At 36.8% G+C, this 27,143-nt stretch overlaps 1 long non-coding RNA gene across 1 annotated transcript in view; it reads right to left on the bottom strand.

Moving 5' to 3' along the window:
* Nucleotides 1–25,080, bottom strand: part of LOC129035594 (uncharacterized) — a 325,754-nt gene extending 300,674 nt beyond the window's left edge. The window contains exons 1-2 of the long non-coding RNA XR_008502239.1: nt 24,926–25,080; nt 24,778–24,815 (exon numbers count right to left, since the gene is read on the bottom strand). This is a non-coding gene — a long non-coding RNA (uncharacterized LOC129035594). The remainder of the gene's footprint in view (nt 1–24,777; nt 24,816–24,925) is intronic.
* Nucleotides 25,081–27,143: the final 2,063 nt, after the last annotated feature.

The raw sequence follows: 27,143 nt of genomic DNA, 5'->3' as shown, positions 1-27,143 counted from the left end.
TGTTAAATCTAAGAACACATGAGAGTAGAATTAAACAGTTTGGCAGGCAGGTTCTCTGACTGCTGAACTCTTGGAAATACAATCACTCACTGTAGATCCTTTTTCCTCACATAAGGGCTATGAAGTGAGCTTCCTAACTATCCTTCAGCTGAGCACATAGCTTTCTTCAAGGCATGAATACCACTTCACCCTAATTGCTATTGTTTCTTTTCATAGTTGGCACTATCTCTGCCTTCTTGGCTCGTGGACTGTGCGAGAAGCAGATGGAAGGAGAGGGCTTTAAACTGAGAAGGGAAGACAGGTAGTAAATCTAAAATACAAAATTAATTAGGAACTAATCCAGGAAGAGAGTATAACTTGCTGACTTTATTGCCATCTTCAAAGTAGATTGGGAGGTGGTAAAATTCCCTTTGAGCAGTAAAGTGAAACAACAGTCAAATGTGAATTCCATCTTAATAATTATTTTCACCTAAATACAGCCCTCCTTTTAAGAGACAGAGACTTGCAAAAAATAAACTTACAATTACGTGTTAATGCAGGGAAGATGTGGTCTTGATAACACAAAGGTGAATGGCAAAGACATTCATCTCTTTGTTCAGAAATCATTATATCGACCTTGACTTACTGGCATGTAGCAGGCTCGGGCTGGCCTGCCCAGCAGCAGAGTCCCACCCTCCATCCAGCCAGGCCCCCCTGGCCAGCTCATTCTCCTTCACTGATTAAAGTAAGGAGAGCAAGTCACTCAGTCACAGGATCCCCAAGATGAAAGGCATTTAAAAATAGTTTGGAACACACACAAAAATCTTCCTTTACCATTAATAAAGATTTCTCTTGTTTATTTTTTTCGATGACAGCTTTTTAGAAAGAGCCTATTGTTTTGGTTTGTGAGAGACAGAAACTTGTTAGTTTTTCTTCTTTTAAGTTAAAAAAGACTAACGGGAGCTATTAGAAGTTGGAGTGAAACTCATTCTTCATTGCCAAAATCATAAATGTTATATCATATGAAAATATAAATGTCAAAGGATTTATGGTAGGGTGGTCCTTTAAACACCCCAAATCCAATACAGAGCAATCTACTATTGTAATGCATAGACAGAAAAATATGCCTTTTTCTTTCTAGTATATTATACTGGCAGAAATACTCTGAAAATAGTTCAGGATCAGAAAAATGTTCATGGCCCTCATGGTGGTATCTTGCAAATTGGGGACTATCTATACTCACCCTGCTCTCCCTGTAGAGCCTGCACTCAAATCCCAAATGTTCTGTGAGAACTGGTGAAGACACCTCCTCCAGGGAGCCTTCTCCGATTTACTTCCCTTTAAGAGAATCATGCTATTGAGTTGAATCTTTCAAAAATTGTGGACCGAGCCCTTTACCAGGATATTTAATACTGACACACACTTTCAGAGCTGTTTCATTCTCTTTTAAAATGTAATGCTAATAAAATAAATAGCTGCATATTACTAATGCACATTATCTTAGACATATACATCTAATTTCCAAAATTAGATTGACGGTTGAGGTAGCATATTTTTAAATCACAAAATAAGGTTGTATATATTTTTCCATCTGTTTGGGGGATCCTTTCCCTTTCTTAGTCCAGAATATTCCTATTCACTTTTAAGAGCCAGCCAAATAAGTCTTCTGTTGGAATAAGGGCTTCTACGTGAAGAGCACCACCGCCCCAGCCTGGCACAATCTCAGTCCTTTGTTCATCTTTACAAGACAGCACTCTGCAGTTTGTGTCTTTCTGGCCTGTTCTCCCATTTACCTATTGGTATCCACTGAGTTCCTCCAAAGCAGAAACATGGATCATTTATTCATGTCTGAATCCCCAGGACACAGAGAATACAAATGTGTAGGCTGTGGTACTCAATCACAGGTATTATATGTTTGAGAATGAATGCTGTAACATCGCAACATTTTAAAAAATATGATACAACAATAGTCTTTAAAAGCGTATTTTAAGACATTTGGAAATTTACACATTATACTGGGTTACTATACATTTAAAAAAACCCTTAAATCTAGCAGAATGACAGGAAATAAATTAGCTGGCTTAGGATGCTGTGATATTTCTACATGTGATTCAAAAATTACTACATTTGAATAAAACTTTTGACAAATGCTGCTCAAAATGTGTTCCTAGAATAGCAACAACATCATCATCCCTGGGAACTTGTTAGAATGCACCTTCTCAGGCCTTTTCAACACCCTCTGAGTCAGAAATCCTGGGGTTGGTGGGCAACAAGCTGAGTTTCAGCAAACCTTCCAGATGATTCTAATGCTCACTAAAGTTGAAGAACTATTGTGATTTTATTGGGAGGCAGAGGCACAAGAATCGCTTGAAACCAGGAGGCAGAGGTTGCAGTGAGCTGAGGTTGCGCCACTGCACTCCAGCCTTGGTGACGGAGTAAGATTCCATCTCCAAAAACAAAACAAAACAAACAAACAAACTATTGTGATTGTATTGAAATCTGAAAATCTGTAGGCAAATACTCTAATTACAATTTTGAAAATAAGATTTAAAAAGAGGAATGCTTTGGTGTTGGATGCAAATGTTTTATTACAGGATGTGCTTATCTCACTTTTTCTTTTGTCGCCTTTCATAGCTCTTTATAGCTTCATTTTCCACATATGTTTGTGAGGTCTTCAAAGCCAGGGGCCTCTAAGTCACATGACCATTATTCTAGTTAGAAATAACCCTGTTGAAATTTATTTTGACTTCTAGGATTATATGTCTCCAGTCTGAATGATTCTTCACCAGATGGCACCAGCATTTTTTAAGCTAAGATTGCTATACTAATTCCTCCTCCAGCTCTGTGATCTGAGGAGGAGAAAAGCGTAAGTAGGGCCGGAATATTAACTCAACGTCAAAAGCCTTTCGTGACATGAAACAATTCAGGAGACACACAATCCGGTCATTTCAAACTGGGCTTTATCTCTCAAGCTCTTTTATTTTGTTATTTTTTATTTCCATTTAATATTTCTTTCTCCAGAAACTCTTCACTCTTTACGATATTCCTGTATTTTTTTAAATGACAGAAACTTTGGTATTTCTAAAGAGCAAACAAATAAACGATACTGACCTTCTAATTTAACATTTTAATATTATAGAAAATGAAACCAAAGTTAATAAGTTAAATTATTTTCTTGAGATCTTCTACTTAAAGACAGAAGCAAGATTTTTTGCTCAGTGATATGCGTGTGTGCGTGTGTGTGTGTGTGTGTGTAAATATATAATTGGGTAGGATAGGAGGACAAACACATCCACAAAATATAGTAATTTTCTCTACATTATTATTTTTAGTTGTTTTATAGTGTACTATTTTGAATCTTACAATACCTTTCCTGATGAAAACGCAAATAAATAAATAAATAAATAGATGGAAATAAACTCTTGCGTTATCTCTTCTTTCTAATAATTCTACACTGTAATAAAATTTTGCCTTTAGAAATTTTTGCTCATAAACAAAATATAAAGAATGTTTGTTTAACACAAAGTCCCAGGTGAGTCACAAATTTAGGACAGAAAAGTTGAAACATTAAAATACAAACTGAATAGGCAGTTTTAACAGCATGTATAATTTCTTAGACTTATTTTGAATCATATTCCATTAACATCTTTGTTTTATTTATTCAGGACTCTTAGCTGAAGCTTTGTTCAGGGTGTTTTGGTTCATGACATCCTAATAAGTGCTTTCATTTCTGAATTTTTTCTTTCTTCCCTCTCTTCCCGAGATGTTTGTAATACTTCCTCTACATTGGATTGCTAAATTCTGTTTCTGTTGAGATATCTGCCAAGCTTACCGACTCATAGTCCAAATGCCTTTACACAGAATCTGTCAGGGGAGAAATAATCCTAGAGAACCTGCTACTGGAGCCTCATTTTACAGATAAAGAAAGAGAAACCAAGATATTAGCTGGTATTAGCAGAATAAAAGCAGACTTCAATCCAGAACTTTTTCCGCTACATGACAAAATTAACTCCCATACATGAAAAACATATAAGTCACATAAACAATAATGTTTTATTGATGGACAGTTTTTAGTACACAGGTTAAAAATCTGGATTTAATTTCAGTCAGCCTTGATGAGAATCCGCATTCTGTAATTTACTTGTAAGTTTTAGTAAGTTTTGTACCTTCACTAAGCCTCGGTGTTCTCATCCGTTAAGTGAGGACAACAATAGTTCTTAGCTCAGAGATTCTATGAGGGTGGGATGAAGTGATATTTAAGTCATTTAGTTTAGTGCTTCACACTGAAAAGCACTCAACTGATTTCTCTAGAAGTACATTTTAAATGTTTACTCTATTGTAAATTGAACTCTTTGCTGTTAAAAATCATTATCAATATTTAAAAAGCCAACCTCTCAATCTGAATTATCTAGAGAACGATCAATGTAATATTATTTTCTATATCTCTTTACTGATAAAAATCACAGTTTCATTTTCCGCCCAAAGTTACCTTTCAATGTTCTTTGGTTGGCTCAAGTGATAGGGACTTAAGTAGACTTCTGCAAGAAATGAATTTCTAATAGAAGTGTTTTAACTAGTTATCTGAGGAGCTGTCAGGAAGCCTGGAATCGATAAGTATATTAATGAAGAATAAAAGATTGAAAAGCATAAAAATGTATCAAACAGGCAACTGATACCTACATGTAAAGTAAAACTCCTACCTAAATTGGCATGGGTCCAATTCGAGGGCAACAAAATGCCCTGAGAAGGGAGGGTGCAGGCCCTGAACAAGCATCCCTGCTGTATGTCCACACCTCCTCTTTCTGGACTGCAGGAGGTCTCAGCTCTGGCAGAGAACCCCGAAAGCTTATTGGGAATTGCTTACTTTCAAAAAGCATGGGAATTCCTACCTAAATGGGAGATATTTTTGTTCTTCTGCTCTTAAGCTTATATAAAAATAGGGTGTTATACATACATGTTAACTGAATACAACTATTTAAAATTAGGTGAGCCTTGAAAGCAAAATGAAATATAAAAGTTTTCCCTAAAATTTCTAATATAGCTTGACACATCATTAGTAGAAATAAAGAAAAGGTATATTTTTAAGGAACAAGTGAGTGTATAATAAAACATTTAAACAGAAATAAAGAAACCTATACATATAATTCCATAATGATGTAAGAAATTTTAAAAAATAGTTTTACAATCTAGGAAAAATCCTGGCTATTTTAGAAGATAGTTTTATGACAATTTAGATGTCATTAAAAAAATATGACTAAGGACAAAAAACTTCTTGTCAAAGTCACAATATTTCTAAAACGTAAGTTTGAATAGGATGCTATTTACAGTAGAATCTTGAGGCTTTAAATAAATCTAATAGGCTTATGTTTCAAACCATTCCAAGTTTCAGATTTTTTAGCAAATACTTTCAAGTGACTTATTTGCAACCCAATGATATCAATAAATTCCTAAAAAGTTTATGCTCGGAGTGATCTGTGCGCAATGATCTCTCATTATTTATCTTAATTGGCTTTATCTCCTGGTGCCACCACCATAGATCTGTTACCATAGAGATGCATTTAAGGTGCCAGCAGGAGAACAAGTGGGTTTACTCTCTTTACTTTGGTAACATATCAGTTATTAGAAAATAATTAAATTAATTATGCTGGCCAAATAACATAGGATATTCTTGTATCAACTTAATCTCGTATTTTTGCTTACAGAGCTCACAGTAGTTTGTAGTACTTGACATGCATTTTTTTCTGTAAGTAAAAAAAAAAAAAAAATCTAAAGACAGATAATCTTTTCTCCAACTCAAATGCTACCAAAGCCCAAATCAATATTCTCTAAATTAATAATTATTCATTGTTTCTATGATTTAGACTTTGTTAGCAGGCATATTCAATGTTCAGTCTCAGAGACGACTTTGTACAAAGAGAGAGAAGACTATGGGGGAATGGTAGCAGGCATTCTGACCCTTCCAGGCCGGACAAGGTTTCTCATGGTGCAAATAGGAGCCCGAAGGCTGTGGAGACAACTGCATATGAACTTTCTGAGGGCAGGAAATTGTGGCTTACAAATATACTTGGTATATAGAATGTGTTCAATGTATGTTTATTGAAATAAATGGAGACAATAATGACTCAGTGAATAAACCTGTCTAATCTAGGGGGTGGGGAGATAAAAAAGGCAGTACTCCCCTCAGCCACAGCCAGTTATGGCAGCCTTCGTTGCTGAGAATGCTAAAAATCTGCTCCAGATCTCTAATCCTGACCATAACATCCTATCTTCCCGACATACAAAAAGATATTATTCAAGCGTTTGTTTAGGACATGGTTTAGAGACAATGTGGCTATGACTTATGCAGACAAAACCTCTGCTCAGCATTTTTTGCATTGATGTTTCTTGTAAATAGCAATAAATAACACCAGCAATAATTATTAAATAAGTGACAGGGAAATCTTTTCTTTATTTACGAATTATTGGAGTAGAGCTCCCCCTTAGCTCCCCAAAGCAAACGTGACAGACTCCAAATCTGTCGCTTACCCTTGCATGATTATTTGGTCACTCCCTCCCCATTTGTTTTTATTTTCCCAGCTAGTTAGTCATGTGTAATGATGCTTCTCTGCAACGATATTGACCACTTCTCTCTAGTGTGTAAAAAACAAGCCCTGTCAGTGATGGGCTGCAATTGTGTCTCCTTAAATCATTCTGATGGGATCACTGCATTTGGCAACAATCAAATAAATACTCAGTTGCTTTTATTATTTGCTAGAGCAAAGTAATATCTTTAAATGAGTGCATACTGTAGTTAAGGCATTAAGTGATGGGCTATAAAACATGCATTGCCTGTCATTTATTCCGGCTATATTTTGTGATTGCTAGGGTTACTTGTTTGATGCATGGGATAGTTTGATGGTTACTATTGATTCATTTGGATCTAGCAGTAAAGTCACGAGATGGCTGGAGGTAAGGTCTGAAAATGATAGTTTTCTGAGCTACATTTAAACTTCAAGCAGAAGGATGCTCAAAGAAACATAGGAGCAATAATATAGTTCTTTTTTTTTTTCCAAGTAGAGTATGCATTGAAGGGACTGTGTCAGAAGTCACAACAATGTGGAGCCCAAGATGGGACTATTGTGGTCTTTGCTTTATGGAGCAAGATAGCCCAGGAACCTGGTGAGGCAATTTCCTGATGCCATTCTTGAACCGTCCATTAGGAGGCTCTTAGTGTATTCGTGTATTTTCATTTTTACCTAGTCATAAGGTACTAAACAAACAAACAAAAAGTGAAAAACAGGTGATAAAAAAGCACATGGCATGGGTCCAATTCGAGAGCAACAAAATGCCCTGAGAAGGGAGGGTGCAGGCCCTGAACAAGCATCCCTGCTGTATGTCCACACCTCCTCTTTCTGGACTGCAGGAGGTCTCAGTTCTGGTAGAGAACCCTGCAAGCTTATTGGGAATTGCTTACTCTCAAAAAGCATGGGAATTCCTAGTCTGGAGCAGCTTTAACCCTACGAATAATTTAAAGATCAGGAATGGTCATTATCTAAAATATAGGAATGACCCTAGAAAAGTTTGGTGGAGGTGACTTGATCTTTCCTTCTCAGCCATAGCAAGGATCTGCCAGGGTATTCTGTGTCTCTGCCCCAGTTAACCTCAGGAATCTAACCTGACCCATAAAGAAATGGACACATTCTTTTTCCTCACCCTGATACTAGTAGCTTGGACTAGAGGATTCCCCCATATTGGCTGTCAATATGCCCCGTTTATGGGATCTTAGACTAAATATATACGCCTGTCTCTCCCAGGCATTGTTTGCAAACTCTCATAATACCTATTTTTGACACTCTAGCTTCCAGTGCGACATGAAGAGGTCTAATTAGTTGTCAATTCCTGGGTATTACCTACTCCGATGTCTCCAACTTCTGAATACAGTTCTAAGTTTTAAATTATACTAAGAAACAATGCTCTGTGACTTACACTATTTGAATAGAATGGGTATGTATAATCAGTGAGAAATATGCCACTTAAACACGTGCTTTGAATCACTAGTATATCCAAAACACTGATGTATTATAATTATACATGCAAGTGAGGTATACTCTAGGAGCTATGATTTAGAAGTCAAAGTGCAGTATCAACCATACAAAATACTGGGAAGTAGTGTTAATTGCACTAAATGTATAGTAAGAGAGTTTTGATAAGCTTCTTTCATAAAGAGGGGTAATAAAAAATTAAGGACCTAAGTTTCTAATGTGCAAAATCTAAATAAGAATAAATTAAATACTATATTGTGCTAAGCCCATTCTTTAGTGAAGTAAATCCATAATAGATTGGTAAGTTGCCTACACATGGTATTTACATACACAGACTAAGGGTGTCATACAAGATGAAGGACAAACAAATGAAAACAAATGAAATTTTTAAGTCTCCTGCTATGACTTAAGCATTTCATTGACTTCTCACTCTTCATTTTTTTTTTTTTTGTCCTCAAGCCCCATCTTGCTGGAGGGCTTGCCTGTAACCACAAAATTGACTAAAAGTTGGAGTAGTTTCCATGTGCTCACCAAGCTGATAGGAATGTCTGGAGGAGAGTGTTTGCTTGTCAGGGATGCTGCAGAAAGAAATATATTTTGGGCATCCTCAGCAAGAAATGAATGTAGGTTTTCTAATGGAAATATCCTTATTGTGACAACTGATGGCTTTGTGCTACGGTGCATGGTGAATCAAGTCGTCAAAGTGAAGTGTAAGCAAAACTTTGGGTGCACAAGATAATCCTTGGAGTACAGTTTAAAAAAAAAAGGTAGAACTTTAATTTATGTTTATTTATTTTTCAGTCCTATCTTTTTGACTTTCTATTTTTACAAATGTGTTATAATGCACACAATATATTAGGATACAATACATGCAAAGGATTTATAATATATAGAACATGTATTCTTAAAACATTTTACTAATAGAGTTTCAAGAAAGCTTGGCAACTACAATTGACATACATACAGATACTATGATTTATATGACAGTGTTAACCTGCCTTGTAGATAGGCTGAAAATTCTATCTCCCATTTATAACAATGACTGTGGGAATATTCTTTGTAAATAAGTCATTAGTATTATGACCTACATATGAACTCCTGTTGTTCACCAATGTGTATAGTAGGAACTCTTGAAGACCTAATAAGAAGAAAATGTAAATTCTTACTAACAACCTCTGATTCCTGCTCCCTTTGGTATCTCAGATCAGTTTAAACGGTCATTATCCAACTGGTGGTTGGATCTATACCCTCTATCTCCTACGGCTAACTCATACATCATTTCAAAAGGGCTAGCCAGAAAATTGTAACTTCTTTCTAGTGAGCCGCGTAATGATTATATCTCACATTTTTACAGCACCTTGCAGTTTACAACGCATTTTCATATCCATTATCTCATTTCATATATTGCCCACAAGCCTCTGGCTTCCTGGGATTCTATGATTCAAATCTCTCAGCAGTGACTTTAGTCACCACACTTCTCAATAATGTTGGGTTTTCTTTTATCTTGCCATTCTCTCAATTTTACATCCCTGAAGGGTTATGAGTTTCCTCTCTTTCTTTTTTATTTTATTTATTTTTATTTTTTTCTGAGACACAGTCTCGCTCTGTCCCCCAGGCTGGAGTGCAGTGGTGGGATCTCGGCTCACTGCAAGCTCCGCCTCCCGGGTTCACGCCATTCTCCTGCCTCAGCCTCCCGAGGAGCTGGGATTACAGGAGCCCGCCACCACGCCTGGCTAATTTTTTTGTATTTTTAGTAGAGACGGGGTTTCACCGTGTTAGCCAGGGTGGTCTCGATCTCCTGACCTCGTGATCCGCCCGCCTCGGCCTCCCAAAGTGCTGGGATTACAGGCGTTAGGCACCGCGCCCGGCCTTCTCTATCATCTTAAAAATTCATCTCCCCTCCATGTCACACTGAATACAGTAGGCGGTCAATCCACACTTGTTGGATAGTTGGAGTCATTACGGATCAATCTGGCTTCCTCCGGTCAGGCAGGCTACTCACCCACTTAATTGAATCAAACGGCTCCTGAAACCCCACAAAGACTTCTCTATTTCTTCATCATTCCCCAGCTAGATACAGGTAGTTTGATTTTCTGAAACACAGAATTTTTTTCCCAACATTGGTATTTACTGAGCACGCTTTATTCACATCTCCATATCCAGCTTTTCTAGGAATGTTTATCTATGCTGCAGAGCTAGAGTTAATTTAAGGAGGTTTTACAGAATGTGTAAGTCCATGGTTTATGTTGGTAGTGAATTTTGTTTGGCAACAATTACTTATCATTCAATCAGTATTGATTGTGAATTTGACAAAAACAAGCCAGGTAGTTGGTGTAGAACTTAGATAGTTGGTGTTATACTGTAGGAAAGGCTATTCCCAAATAACTGTAATACCAAGCAGACTGCATTAAGTATCATGAAAGACAGTTTGAATGTGTTCTCAAGTTCAAAGGAAGAAAGAGTATATTCAATTAATGCTGACAAGTTTAATAACAATCACAAGGGTTTATGAAGTTCCTATTTATGCACAACATTTGTTAAAAAATAAATTAGTAAAAGCAAAAAGATTTAGTCTCTGTTTATGAGCACACTATGTTTTAATAAAAACATTAAGGGCATAAAGAGGAATCAGTATTACACACAAGTACAAATTAATTGTTAAAGGTAGTAGCAGAGAATTGAAAGTGATAAAAATTTAATATTTCTCAAGCTGTCCCTCATTACTTTCAAGTGATTTAGAGACGTGATTCCTGCCTACATCCCAGTACAGTGGAGAGTCATAAAAAAAATGGGTAATACCAGAATTCTATTCTATTGAGCAGGCCTAGCATTTTGTTCAAGGAGTTGTTAGGACTGTGGTTCCCTTTAGCAAGATGTGGCTTCAACATCCATAATTCAACTTACCTGTTCATTCAATTACAGTGATTCCACTGAGAGGTGTGGCAAACACATTCTCCGCAGGAAAACATAGTGACAACACAGAGAATGTTCTGAAAAAATTGCTTGCCAGCTTTCAACACTCTGTGTCAAAGACTGACTTCAGGGATACGTTTTCATTTTAACCACTTTTCCCCTACTATTTCTTAAAGCCACTGGCTCAAAATTTAGAAGACTAAGATAATGAGAACTCTCTCCTCTGTATTTTAGCTATTTACCTTAAGAGAGCTAACAAGAATTTATACTTATTTAACATTTTATGAACAAGAAATGCTTATTTTAGCTCCAACCACAGGTGAACCTTTTGACAAATGAGTTTTAGAAAGTGTCGCGCAGATACTTCTGCCTTTCACAAATGTGCACAGAAAAAATCATAAGTACATGGGAATTGAGCTTCCCTGGTATATAATATTTATGCCTTTAGGGTACAGAAAAATTGGCCAAAAGCCAGTTCCTAAATAAATATTCACTGATTCTACCCTAAGGGCACTTGTATCATATTTTACTAATAAGGATGTTGTTTATAGAGGCGGCATTATAAAGAGTAGAGGCTAATGAAATAGCACTTTTATTATCTTTGGTTTCTCTTGAAGAAGAGAGAAAGAAATTAAGAATGTGCATTTTGTCGCCTAAATGAATTGAAAAAGTCCCCAACGTGTCAAAACAAATAAATATCTATTAATTAGTCTATGGTTGAATTGTAAGAATGTTGATGAGGCTGTAGCATTTCTGGGGCTAAATCTAATTATAAAGGCCAATATCCACTTGAATGTACACTTACATCTGCATAAATGATCTGTTTAAAATGCTAGTATAAAATTATTTACTAAAACCTTTCTGGAAATTTTGTATTTGAAAAAATTATTTCAAAGTGTCATTCTCTAAAAGCTTCTGAACTAATTGCATAGGAACTTCATTTTTGTTCTATCCAGTTCTCTGAACAAAGTTGTTCTTGTTTAGTTAAACGACCATTTGGCAGTAAAACGTCCATAGTTTCAGCTTCCACAGGTGTTTGTTTTATGAGAGGAGCCACAACTGCAGACTGAAATAGGGCATATTGAGAACATACATGATATTACACAATCTTCCTTTGCTGTTCTTCAACACCAGGAAAATCAGTGTCAGTCTGCCGCTGAGATCCCAATGGCTTTAGAAGAGGAAAAAACTTTTCTGAGTTTTGAAGTTTGACGTCCACATGAGCAACCATACTCTCCTATAAAATTTTCCTTTGTACCACCATCAAAGACAATATTCTGTACTGACTCGGTGACTGTACACAGATCTCAATCTGTCCGACATTTCCTACATTCTCAAATAATACACAGAGGTGAGATCTGAATAAATTTTAAGGAGCTAAGTTTTCCCTTTGGATAACAAGAAAAATATATTATGTCAGGATTGCAATGTATAATTTTTATAATATGCATGAAGTTATCTTGATTTATATCTACAAATAAATAAATTCCCTGTTTCAAAGAATTACTCAGTTAGTTGTATTAATTATACTATATTATAATCAGGTATTTTTAGTTTTGCAAAGTATCTTTTCCACATTTGTGTGGTTTATACTTAGGGTAATACTGAGCGTTAGATAAATCAGATGTGGAGTTTAGTAGTTCTCAGATCCTGAAATGAGCTGCTTGCATATAAGGAACACCCATATTCTAATGATATGCAGGTTGTTTGGACCCAGTACTGGGATTAGAATCTAGTTTCCTTACTTCTGGCCAAAATATTTTGTTGTGGTTACTTTATTTATTTATTTTGTTATTATATAGCATCAATTGTTGTGTTGTCACATGGCGTAAAGCAACATAGTTTAACAGTTTATAGTTTTAATATAAACTAAAGGTAAAATCCAAACTAGAGTAAGTCAGCAAATGTTGAGTGCTATGATAGGATTAGCCCCACACTAGAGGCTACATAAAATAAAACTCCACCCCAAGGAAGATTGTTATCTAATCAGAGGAATATGGGAAACATCTTCAGGCATCAGAAAATATAGTCCAATGAAAAATTAGTATTCATGCACCATCTAAAATAGGGGTTCAGAAGTGGGAGATAGATTTAGAGACTGCACAGTAAGATTCATGGACAACAGGCTGAAATGAGCAAGCTACGTTTTAGCTTCAGTGAGTACAGCATGCTTACTGGAAGAGAGGGTCATGCAACGGATTAGGAGGTAAGTTTGCAAAGGCAGGCTAAGGAGGGGGTGCACTGAATGCCATGGTAAGAACTCTGGACATAAAAATATTGGAAGGTTGTTGAGCAGTGAAAAAAATGTTTGGAAATTTAGCATGGCAAGAATGACAGTATGGAATAGATTGGCAGAATGAAGGCAAAATGGTTAGACACATATTGCATTGTTAAGGTAAAAAAATGATAACTGAAGAATTACGTGCCACACTTATTAATAAGAAAGAATACGTGAACCTTGCAGATGTTTCCCTCTGGTACAGCCAGAGGCCAAGAGGAACCTAGTAATTCAACAGATCTTTCAGCAATCAGTAGAAGAGCTCTTCACATCTTCATAGAGTCTAGTGTCAACTTGCTTAGATATTGAATCATCTTGCCAGTTCCTTCATGACCCACAGTGAAGTCTCATACTTGTTCATTTGGTTCCTTATGGTCTCTGCAAAGTATCACCTAGTTTTCTAGACACTGTATTTAAGATTTATTTATTTATTTATTTATTTATTTATCTTATTTCTGTTTTTTTTGAGAGAGAGTCTTGCTCTGTCGCCCAGGCTGGAGTGCAGTGGCACAATCTCGGCTCGGCTCACTGCAACCTCCCCCTCCCGGGTTCAAGTAATTGTCCTGTCTCAGCCTCCTGAGTAGCTGGGACTACAGGTGCATGCCACTACAGGTGCATGCTTGGCTAATTTTTTGTATATTTAGTAGAGACAGGGTCAATCTCCTGAGCTCGTGATCCACCCACCTCACACTCCCAAAGTGCTGGGATTACAGGCATGAGCCACCACGCCCGGCCAAGATTTATGTTATATCAAGAAATTCAACCATCCCTCAGTGTCCATGGGTTCTGCATCCTCAGATTCAACCAACCCCAGATTGCAAATATTAAAAAATAAAAACAACAATAAAAATAACACAACAATAAAAATAATAAAAGGCTGTATAATAACTGTTTATATTAGCACTGACAATGTATTAGGTATTATGGTTAGAGGCAGACAGTTAGACATGAGTGGGATATGAGGGGCATGAAAAACGGGAAGTCTGGAAAACCTGACACCAGAAACTAGAAACCTGCCTGCTAGAGATGACCAGACAAGAGGGGAAATAACTATGCAGAAAGAAACACCCCTTAAGACGCCCAGTAATTGCTCACTCTGCAGTTAACTTGTCAGAATGTAGCTACCTAAATGCTGATAAGGAGGGGAAGAGGGCAGAGGAGAAACTCCTAAGATATACAAAGGCACAGTAAATGCAGATTTAACTGCTCTGAGGCTTTCCTGGGGTGGTGGTAATGAGCAACAACGCCACTAGGTAGAATTCGTATCCAACACCGGGCCATGCAGGTGCATCAGCTGACGGTAAGGGGGAATCCCACAAACCTGGGATGGGCACTAGGTGGGGAAAAGGTGCAGACAAGGCAGCAGTGAGAAAACCAGACAAAGAAAAAAGATGGAGACTTAAGACAGGAGTGGAAACTTCAAGAAAAATCCAACATTGTAAAAACCAAATGCCGATCTCTCAGGGCTGCTACTGGCTCATTCTCTTTCAGCAGCCCACTCCGCCTCGTCTTTCAGAGTGTCTTGTCTCTTTAAATCAACTCTCTGTTATTTTCCCTCAATAAATTCTCCTCTTTGGCTAAATTGTCTCTTGGCTGAATTCTTTCTCCCAAGTTAGACAAGAACCAAGATTTCTGCACTTCCTGGTAACATTGCAAGTAATCTAGAAATGATTTAAAGTATATGGAAGAACGTACATAGGTTATATGCAAATAGTCTTTTTTTTTTTTTTTTTTTTTTTTACAAGGGACTTGATTCTCGTATCTGTGGGGGTTCCTAGAGCCAATTCCTCAAGGATACCAAGGGGCCACAGTATTTGTATGTACCATAGCCACATTTTCGCAGACATCCCTGAGCTACTTTTGAAGAATACATCTATAATTTAACCTTCACACTTAATGGCTAACTGAACACATGGAAGAAATAGTGTTGGGGAAAAGATATAATTCAAAAATAAATATGTCTGATCCTGGATAGTGAGAGAATAACCAATATTAAGTGTTTCTCAAAATTTAGTAAAGAATATACAAAATACCACAAAAATGTTATCACACTTAATTTTTATTAAAGTGCACTTAATATTGTTTATCTACTTATAAACAGCAAATTAGCCCTTATAAAATTGAAAAAGTACCCTCAAACTTTAAAAATCTGTAAAACCAGTACAACTTAAAGTAACCGTTTCAAGTTTTTTACATAAAAAAGCAGCAAATCATGTCACTCACAGCAACATGGACGAGACTGGGGTAAATTATGTTAAGTGAAGTAAGTCAGGTACAGAAAGATAAACACTGTGTGTTCTGACTCATATGTGGACCTCAGAAAAGTTGATCTCCTAGAAGTAGATAGTAGAATAGTGATTACCAGAGGGGGGAAAGGGTAAGTGGAAAGGGAGATAGAAAGAAGTTGGTTAACAGAAACAAAATTACAGCTAGGCAGGAGGAGTAAGTTCTAGTGTCCTATAGAGCTATAGAGTGATTATCGTAAACAATAATTTATTGTAATTTTTCAAATAGCTAGAAGAGACGATTCTGAATGTTACCAACAAAAAGCAATGATAAAGTTTTGAGATAACTGATATGCTAATTACTTTGATTACATATTGTTTACATGTATCAAAATATCACACTGTAGCCCATAAATATGTACAATTATTATTATGTTTCAATTAAAATATATATATTAAAAACGTGTAATTTTCCTGTCTGAAAAATTAAAAAGGCATAATATATTATCGCTGATAATGTTGTTTAGAGGGGACTAAACGGCCACTTGCAATATTACTAAATTTTAAAGTGGAAACTTTTATAAATTCCACTTTGTATTATTTGTCAAGTAATGACTTAATTCTCCCAACAATTTTCTGCATTCTAACAACAGTGAAACAGGTGATTCCGGCTTTCTTGGCTTCAGATGGCTTTAACTTAACGTTAACACTTTATTTAACTGATTTATCTTTCTCTCACTCTCTCTCTCCCTGCCCCCTTATGGTTTCTTACAAACTATAGCAGTACAATTTGAAATTGCGTGGTACACAGTATTATAAGGTGGTTAATCAGGATCCCACTAGCATTCATACATCAACACATTTAAAGATTAATGAAGAATAAAAACACAGAGATGCACACTTAATCATAAAACTCTCATGGGAAACTCATGAACCCCTGAAAATAGGTTTGAGGATGTCCAATTTCTGGGAAAATCAGGTTTGAGAAACACACATAAAACAGTGAAAGTCACAAAAAAAGAGAAATATTTACATTTTTGTTTGTTTGTTTGTATTCCAGGAATGATGATTAATTTTCTTTGGGCTAATCAGAGGTAGAAATGACAGGAGAACATTTTCAATTAAATGATGTATATGAAAATTTTACATTTTCCTTGTAAGAGTTGCTGCCTCCAAACACACATTTTCCTCAGTGAGAGCAGTATTTATAATATATATAAAACACTCCAGATTTTCGTTCTGTAAATCTATTCTTTCTGGGCTTTTAGCCAAGATGTAGGAACATGCTGATAACTCAGGTGACAATTTCTATATCACCTAGGTCATTATTATAGTTACAAATGGAATATTTGAGTTGTATGAAATTCATGATTCCATTTAACAAAAAAGGAGGGAAAAGCCTGACTTTTTGCATTATTTGCCATTTATTTCAACTGCTGCAGTTCTTTGAGAGTGGAAGACGGGCATCTACATGGTTTGAACAACAGCCACCATAGTCAGACTTATGTTCTTGCCAGTGGGTGGAAAAAAATAAGGGAATCTTCAACTCTTAAGTAAATGTGAAGTTGCTAGAGGACACTGTTTCCTCCTTAATCCTTCAAATACTTGAATGTGGTTCATAGTTTTGTCCCCAAATGCTCTTGGGTATGTTTGAGTCTCCTAGGTCCTCTGCTGCTCCTTTAGAAACCCTCTGTTTCAACCATACCGGTGTAAGCAGATTTATTTTTCTGTCTGATCTCCTCTAAAGAGGCTATTGTGAGTCTTGCTCTGCTAAGCTTGAAATCACTGTGCAGATACAGAGATGGGCAGACAAGGAACAAGTGAGGAGGTGAATAAGGCCCAACAGATAGAAAGTTCTGAGCTCAAAGGCTGAGAAGCCAACCTTAGGTCTTAACTCCATGGGACAAAAAAGGGGGAAGGGGACAAATGATAACAACTTTTGTGTTCTGAATGGGGAAGAATTGGTGTAAAGGATGAGTGAATTATAGCCAGATTCAAGCTGAAGGCGTTTAGGCAGATGGCACTACACAGCACAGAACAGCCCTCTAGTAACAAGGCTTCTATGGCTCAGGTAAACATGGCCTGGTCTCTAGGCATAAGGAACTCTTGTTGCTAATTAAGAAAAGTAGGTTGCACTTTGGGAGGCCGAGGCCAGCAGATCACTTGAGGTCAGGAGTTAGAGACCAACCTGGCCAGCATGGTGAAACCCCATCTCTACTAAAAATACGAAAATTAGACAGGCGCAGTGGCTCACGCCTGTAATCCCAGCAATTTGGGAGGCCGAGGCTGGCAGATCAGTTGAGGTCGGGAGTTCAAGACCAGCCTGGCCAACATAGCAAAACCCCATTTCTACTAAAAATACAAGAATTAGCCGGGCGTAGTGGTGCATGCCTATAATCCCAGCTACTGGGAGGCTGAGGCAGGAGAATCACTTGAACCTGGGAAGTGGCAGTTGCAGTGAGCCAAGATCACGCCACTGCACTCCAGCCTCGGCAACAGAGTGAGACTCTACCTCAAAAAAAAAAAAAAAAAAGAAATTAGCCGGGCATGGTGGTGGTGGTGGTGGTGGTGCGTGCCTGTAATCCCAGCTACTCGGGAGGCTGAGGCTGGAGAAACTCTTGAACTCAGGAGGAGAAGGTTGCAGTGAGCAGAGATCATGCCACTGCATTCCAGCCTGGGTGACAACGCAAAACTCGCATCTTGAAAAAAAAAAATTAAAAAAAGAAAGAAAAGTAGGTTGATGATCTTATGATGGAGCCTGTGTAGCATGAAGCTGTTAGAATGTGTTAACATCATACTGAGCAACATACAAGGAAGTTCAAGACATATTGCGGAGCAAAATCAGAAGTAGGCAATACAAACATGTAAACAAACCCTGGAACATATATGGAAGAAATCCTCGAGCCTGGAGATCCAGTGTCTCACATTTTCAAGCAGTAGGACTTTCAAAGTGACTGCAGAACTGCTTGAGGGAATATGGAGATAGCACAGCTAAAGAATGGTAGAGTGTTTCTTTGATAATAAATCTGCAGCATGAATAATAAAATACCACTTGGAAATACTTCCATTAGTTCACCTCTGGGAACTTATCTGAAGGGACTAATAGAGGTTGTACATATGTACAGAGGTTCTCCTTATGACATTATCACTAAGAGGGAAAACTAGAAACAAGATGAATGTTCAACTGTGGTACACGTGTAGCCTGAAGCTGTTAGAACATGATAAAATGATACTGAACAACAAGCAGGGATGTTCAAGACACATTGTAGAGCAAAATCAGAAGCAGGCAATAAAACCACGTATAAACTGCAGTACGAATCAATGTTCCAACTAGGAATGGATGGCACCTCCCTCTTATTAGGATAATTCCCAGACAGTTAAAGGAACCATTGACAAAGGTGTAGGTGGAATGTTCAGAAAACCCAAGAAGTTCCAAAGGAAAATTCTTATCATGCCGAGGGTGGCAGGGACAGACAAGGGGCAGTTCCTACAACCCAGAAGAGAGTTGCTGAGGGAAATGTGCCTGGAGAGGAAACTGTGGCCAAGGGACACAGAAAGCTTGAGGTGATCTTGGAGGGAGGGAGCCAGAGAAAGAAACCCTGATCTCACTGTCTTATCTCCTTCTCATCTCCCTGGCTATCTCTTTCCCTGACAGACAAAATCCAGACCCAGAGAGACCTCGATGCCTCTCAGGACAGAGGGCAGGATGGGAAACAGCATATCTAAGAAAGGGAATTGGAATACAGTAGCCCCCCAACTCACTGAGGGCATACCTTCCCAGACCCACAGTGGATGCCTGAAACCACAAATAGTAAGGAATCCTGGCCGGGCGCGGTGGCTCACGCCTGTAATCCCGGCACTTTAGGAGGCCGTGGCGGGTAGGTCACGAGGTCAGGATTTTGAGGCCAGCGTGACCAACATGGTGAAACCCTGTCTTTACTAAAAATACAAAAATTAGCCGAATGTGTTGGCACATGCTTGTAATCCCAGCTACTAAGGAGGCTGAGGCAGGAGAATTGCTGGAACCTGGGAGGCAGAGATTGCAGTGAGCCGAGATCGTGCCACTGCACTCCAGCCTGGGTGACAGAGTGAGACTCTGTCACAGAAAAAATAAATAAATAAAATAAAAATAAATAAATAAATAAAAATAGTATGGAATCCGATATATAGTATTTTTTTCTATACCTATATACCTATGATAAAGTTTTACTATAATTAGGCACAGTAAAATATTAACAACAATAGCCAATAGTAAATTAGAAGAATTATAACCATATACAGTGGACCCTCAATATCCACAGGTTCTGCATCCTTGGATTCAGCTGACCCCAGATTGAAAATAATCCAAAATGTTTTTTAATTTAAAAATTTACGATTACAAATAATACAAATAAAAATACATTAGAGCACTTATTTACATAGCATATGCATTGTATTAGGTATTACATATAATCTAGAGATAGCTTAAAGTATACAGGAGGATGAGTGTAGGTTCCCAGACCAAGACTCACAGTGATGATGCTGATGGCTGGATGTCAGGAGCAGCCACATCAGTGACTAATGGGTGGGGAGTGTCTACAGTGTGGCTATGCTAGACAACTGGATGGCCCAAAGTTGAGGCAGGACAGAGCAAGATGGCATGATATTTCACCATGCTACTCAGAATGGCACACATTTTAAAATGGATGAATTTGTTTATTTCTGGAATTTTTCTTTGAATATTTTCTGGACCATGGTTGACCACAGGTAATGGAAACTGAGTAAGGTGAAACGGCCTATAAGAAGAGATTAGTCTATACCTGCACAGGTGCCATAACATTGATTATGTATAAATAAATGCATTAAAAGTCCAGTTGAACACTGGAATGCCAGTAGTAGTTATCTCAGAACAACTGGGTGACGGTGAAATTTTGTCCTCTTTAAATTCACCATAACCCAGGAGCTGCATTTGATGCTGTTTCTATAATGCACGTTCATTGTGGAAAGAGAAGCTTGCTCATATTTATTTTATTGTCTAATTCAAGTTGTAATATCTATACCGATTTTCAATATGAAGGTTTTGTACTTATTGTAATTATTTAAATTAAGAAAACTAGTTCTCGGGAATTCTGAGGAGAAAAAGGTGGCCCAAGCATGCACTTTAATCACTCTCTCAAGTGGTGTGAGGCAAACATATTTAATCTAAGGTAAATGTATAAAAGTAAATGTGTGATGATATGTGGAAAAAAGGACAGAATGCTAAATTTTATTCTATAGAGACGAAATTCATTTAAAGAAAACCAACATTTTATCTGGTTTTCTATGCTTTACATATTCACCTGAAATAGTGATATAAAGTTAGATCTCACAAATATGCTAATGACCAAATTGTCAGTGAAAACATGTCAAAAGTTGAAAGTTATAAAGAAGCATAGAGTTTGATTCAGAAATGAAATAGAGGTACCATGGCTCAAGAGAACTAGGTACAATATCAGAATTATCAAAAAATGAAATAGAAATGCATGTGTGCCTTTGGCAAGGAAGTCAACAATACATGATGTAGGTTTTAAAAAATATATGCAAGCCAGGACATTTTAGATGTAAAGAAAAAAAGTTTCTGGATTTTTCAGTCGTCTAGGAAAAACTGCACACTAAAAAATAAAATTTATCCGCAAGTGTTAACTTTAGATTTGAGTGCTTCTCATATAGTTGCAGTGCTCACAATGGACACCCCTATCCAACTTCTAACCTATAAGCCCAGATAAACTCATCACATGCTACTTTTATGATCATTTTAACATCAGCGTATGGATTTATCAAAATTAATATAGGATTACTGTTCAAAACAATCAAGAAGAAAAGAATAAACAAAAATATCCATTTGTCTGATTGGGGAAGAAATTGTTTTGTGATAGGTATGTATAATTAGTAGGTTTTGGCTTGAGAAGAGTGAGGCAAACCATAAGAAATTTAGGCTCACATAGATGATATGATGAGATAAAAAAGGTATTTTCTGAAAGCACTAGAATCCAGCAGTAATTTTTCAGTAAAAATAGAAAATAAATCAGCAGAAAACTTTAAGATAAAAAAAATCAACAAATGTCAAAGACTTTCAATTCTTTATTATTAAAGCACTTGGAATGACATTTAAGGGTCAATTAAAAAGTTCTCAGGGGAATCTATTGTTCTTTTTTCTTAGTCACCAGGATTAGTTAACTGTGCCTGGCAAAATGTGACACGTAGGTCTTCTATCATTTTTCCCAGAACTTTATTAATATCATATATACATTGCATTATTCAAGCAGAGAATTCTATTTAAAAATGAATCTCTCATTTATCACTTGTAAACTATCTTCATTTTTGGCTTTTTGCTATTAAAACACATCAAGCTCCCTGTCAACACCGAGTTTATTTTGGCAAGGAGCCTGGGGAGGGCCGGGCTATTGAGGAGCTGAGTCACATTACCGCATGCAGTACATTTTGTCTGGTTTTCTTCTGTCTTGTATTTGCATATGCATGAGTAAATCCATAGAAGAAAAATAGCACATGAATTGCTTTTACGTGATAGAATGACGTCAACAATTTGAACTGCTTTGGGTGTCAGAAACCCCAGTATTAACCGATGTTCAGCCGAGTTTAGCCAAGTCATGTCCTTCTCCGTTTCCTGATCAGAAACACAAAAGTCATGATTCCCCCCAAACTTAACAAAACTGTTTGGCTCAGGTGTATGAGAATTTGTGATAAGCAAAACATATAAATTATTCTTAAAATTTTGAAGGCAACTAAAAAATCAAAGGGGTTGGAGAATAGTACAGAGAAGATTTAAAATAATGTGTTCACAATTTTCAGAGGAGAACTAGATATCAATTTATGTCCGTTTGAAATTTTTTATCTGCAGTGGGAGAAAGGGGAAAAAGAGAAAGAGAATATTTACGTGAAGTCTTGTATGCATGTAGAAGCTTTATAACAAGCATGGAGAGGAAGCAACCCTACTTTTACAAGTTTACAGGGCTGCCTGGGAATAACTTTGGGCCTCAAATTATTCCCCATACCAAAGAGATCATCATATTCCCTTGTATTTAGATTAAACCATTACAAAAGCTCATTAACATGTAAATACTACCTTGAAAGGCTATTGAAACATTTTCAGTCATGTAGCTATTCAATTACCCAGCAGAGTTTGGAGAGAAAGGATTGCAAGGAGATGCTTTCCTAAATAGAGGAATAAAAGAAGCTAGAACAGGGCCCCAGTTCTAAGCTTTAGTATGTAGTAAAGAGGACTAGGTCTCCGGACAAGAAATAGCCTAAGTAAGAGTACTGAAGAGAAGACAAAAAAGGAAAGAAGTATTTAAGATTCATAAAGAGTTTACTAAAACGAGAGTTGTTTGCATTCACAAAATGCCTGTAAATCAATCTCATGGGTGTACACTTTGACACCAACAGAAGGCAGCATCTTTATACAGAGTTTAGCAAGATATTATGTTCTATTTTGTAGATGTGAATATTCTACCAGGTTAGTATATTCAAGGTAAAGTTTATATACATAGCAGAAAAAAAGAGACAAAGCTTACCATAAAATTATAGTTTTATCAGATACAGCAATAAGGAATTTGTCTGAGGCTGTGTACACAAGATGAGATTGACTTTTAGGGGAAAGCAGGGAACCAACAAATCACTTGCAGCATGTTTATGGCAGTTGTGCAAAATAGGTATTATTATATTCAGTCTGAAAACTAATTTAAATGTCTCAGAGGGGTGAAGTAACTTCCCTGAAGTCACACAGCAAGTAAGAGCTGGAGGTAGGTCTACAAGTGAGTTCTAACTGATCCTAAAGTCTACATTCTTTTTACTACCCAGTTTGTACGGAAGGGGGAAAAAACTTTCGAAATGGTTAAATTTTTTACTTTTCTTGATTGTTTTTCTGCAATGTAGTGTAAACCATGGCTCTCATAGCCTGTACATCATATATTTACATAGCTTAAGACTAACTTATAAAAAAAGAACTTCGTTGTAATTCTGTCATAGTTACCAACTTCCATGACATGGCAGAATTTGTGAATGGTACTTTTAAACATAATTCTTGGTAACTTACTTAACAGAATTATGGGCTCCTACCGTAAGAGAGCAGGAATTTACAAGTAACAGACGTGCTATTTTCAAAATGCAAAGTGCCTGTAAAATACATTGCTTTGCTAACTACATAACTAGCTGTGATAGTTAGCATGATGCTAATACATCAAGCTAATACACCAACATTACCTGATAGCAGAAATACAACCCCGTAAATAAACAATTATTAGGTGGAGGAAAGAGTTATAATTTATTAATTTACTTATCTTGGCAACATAATTACACAGAGTTCCTCTGTTATTATAAGCAGAAGCTGAATTCAAATGCCCTAAAGGCAAGAAGTTTCTCTCCTTACAGCATCCAAAATGTATAGAAGTGAAAAAGTGATGATACTCAACCAAGAGGTATAAACAAGTGAAACTTCCAAGCTAGAGCAGTAACAGAGATTGATGTTTGCCATGGATGCTGTAGAAGGGTGTCTTTTGAAGACATTCACCATGACTTGTTAGAGAAACAAAGACTATACCAGGAATACAGTAACTAATCACCCCTCTATGTTTTCACTGTCCGAATCAATGCTTAGGGAAAGACAAGCTGAGAAATAACACAACGAAGTAGTCATTTTTGGGTACATAATAAAGTACAAAGTATTCTCTACTTAAGCATTTAGTTTGCTTTTAAACATCACAGAATTCTTGAAAGTTTAAATACTAGATTGAGTCAGCTCTAAAATTTAACTTATGGTTGAAACTAATACATTGCAAACTTTGAAAATATAAATGTAGTCTAGTCAAAACTGTACAGTCTTTATTGGTAAGTAATATCTTTCAGACACAAACATTTTTAACTTTCAAAATGTACAAGCCATTCTCTGATTCCAATTAACCAAACAAATAAGAAAGAAAAACCAGTAAACAACAACAACAACAACACCACCACCACAAACAAACTGTGGCCATACTCTAAGTTACTGGCAATTTCCATGAAAATTATCTACATCCATCCAGAACTGAAACAAATGTGATCAAACTGAACTGTGTTAGTTGTATCTTACTTCAACAGGTATTTCTTTTAAAAATCACCAGGTTAATTAATTATTCTTACTAAAATAGAAAAATGTGCCAGTTTGTCCTTTATACTTAATGTCAGCACCATGAACGATAATCTGGAGCTTAAGATAATTAATACTATATATCCTCGCCTTTGAACAACACAGCTGTCAGCCATGGGGCTTTAAAATTAATAGGCTCTTCAAAGCTATAAATCAGAAATGATGATAATTTTATATAATATTTCTTAAAAAGGCACTTACCTTTTAAAAAGGAAAACACACTTCTGGCAGCAAATTGCCTGTTAAAATAAAACATATCACTTATTGGTATCCAGTAAATGATACAAAGAATGATGCATTGTTATACTAAGCACAATTACAGCACAACTTTAAAAAAACTTTTCCTGACCTCATTTAGTCTCTTTTTTACCCAAAAAGAAAATCACCTCCTTGGTGGTAATAATTAAACGCTTTTCTGTTCATTGCATGTGCACTGAAACCACAAAAGCTAATGAGTTTCACGTCTGAGAGCAAAAACAGAAATTACAGGGCACATTATCCGGGTCATGGGTATAGACTGGAGCATATTCTACTCAATGTCTATAATGAGAAGCATGTGAATTAAGGTCTATTCCAGAAAATTTAAAGGTTAGGTGTCATAGAGAATTTCATTTCTACTAAATAAAAATAAAATACCGCTGGGTAGAAGTTATTAATATCAAATGTACTCTTTTCAAATATTACATTAGTTATTTGAGTTCCTTATATACTTTTCACTGTGCTGTATTAACATCCAAGAGATTTTTATTTACAATACCTCACAAATATCACTGAGATGAAATAAGGTAAAATCAAGGTTTCATGTAATGTATACTTGAAACAAGCTGGCCAGAATCAATAAAACATTTAATCCCAACCAGAGGAAAAGAGGGATATACTGGGTAACTAGAAGGAGAAACAGCAGCAGTAGAAGAAACTCTTTTGATTGTTTACTTTCCCGTAGGACCTGAATTGGTTTTCTCAGAAGTGAAAACCAAAAGTATCAAGTATAATTTCCTTAGGAACTCTGCTTTATTTGCATATGCAAGACTACGCAGATGCATTTTTTTCAGCTGTCTCTGTACGTCACAAATGCTGACGTTTGAGTTTCTCAAATTACAGAGAATTGTTTTTAACTTTGTTTTATTGCATCTTCAAAACAAGTAAAATCCCAATGCTTGCAAAATTGATAAGTGTAGATACTAATTTGTAAACAGAGGTAGATGATGTTGCAAATTCATCTGAGTTCACTTGAGTGTTAAATTGTCAGGACAGCAAAATTGCTTCTCACTCCAGTCCTAGATTGACTCTCTAACAAGATTTAGAAAGGGGTCGGGTGCTCAGAGATGGATGGAGTGGTGGTCTGCTAATTGTCTTGGCTCCTTGGGAAAGGCTCTGCTTCTGAGCAGACCTTTCTCTCCTGGTGCCCTGTCTCTCATATTGCACTCACTGGAACTGCATTTTCTCCCTGATGGTGCCCTCTCAAGCAATTAAAGGCAAAACTGACTTAATAGTAAATGAAACAATTAATACAAATTTTCATCCGTCTACAGAGATGATTTCAAGATGTCTCTCTGCTTTGATATAAACAGAAGCATTTAGGGCAAAAGAAATTACTCAAGTTTTAGTTCCGTTAGTTCTTGAAAATAAACAGTTTATTACTGAACCAGCAAACAAAAAGTTTTCTTCCCCCACTACTGCCACAATAACTAAATTTCCACAATCTCTCAAAATGGCTATTACTTTAGCTTGCTAAGAGTCTTCACAATTCTCTCGCTATCCATGCACCTAACCCCAACCCTAATCCTTTGTCCACACAGATGTTGAGCGTTTTTTTTTTAAATAAGCAGGTATAATCAACTTTCAATCCTACCTATAACTATTGCAACATTTTCTTTTTATCCCTCATTTGAAAATCCTTGACACAGCCTCCAAGACTTGTTCAGAACCCTGCTGACTTCTCTGTTCTAATTTCCCCAGCACCCTCCTTACTCATCATTCTGCAGAGACACTGGCCTTTCTTTTCTGCTAAAATGTGCATCCCTGTTTCCTTTCTCAGCCTTGGGACCTTAGCAAATTCGAGAGCTGAGAAAGTCACTTCCCTAATCTAATTCTTGCTCTAACTTTTGAATCCCAAACATCCTTTCATTAAATAATCTTCCTCGAATCCTAAGCTGGATCCCTTTTGCAATATTGTAGTTGTCTTTTGCTCAGTTTTCCACTTTCAAGCATTGCAGAGACAAATTCTGACCTCTGCTTAATCCCCTTTTGGATAGAGTGGACATAAAATTTATTGATCACACTGGAAGACTTTTGAGGTTTAAAGAAGGAAGTGAATGAACAAGATGCTAGCACACTAATGTGATCCAGCACTGGGCTCGGCAAACCAGGGGCATATGGTCAACCACTCTGTGGAGGAAAAGTTACCATTTCATCTTAAGGCTGCCCAACATGACCTAAAGGGACGAGATGCAATTAGCTGATGAGCTTTAAAAGCTGATGGCAACTCACATGACGTGTTATACAAACAGTCGAAGTGTGAACAATTTTTAGTGTTTTTCCCTGTTGTAAACAACTATGACAAAACA

Source organism: Pongo pygmaeus, chromosome 3 (assembly GCF_028885625.2).
Source record: "Pongo pygmaeus isolate AG05252 chromosome 3, NHGRI_mPonPyg2-v2.0_pri, whole genome shotgun sequence".
NCBI lineage: Eukaryota > Metazoa > Chordata > Mammalia > Primates > Hominidae > Pongo > Pongo pygmaeus.
This window is presented reverse-complemented; position numbering and strand designations above follow the sequence as displayed.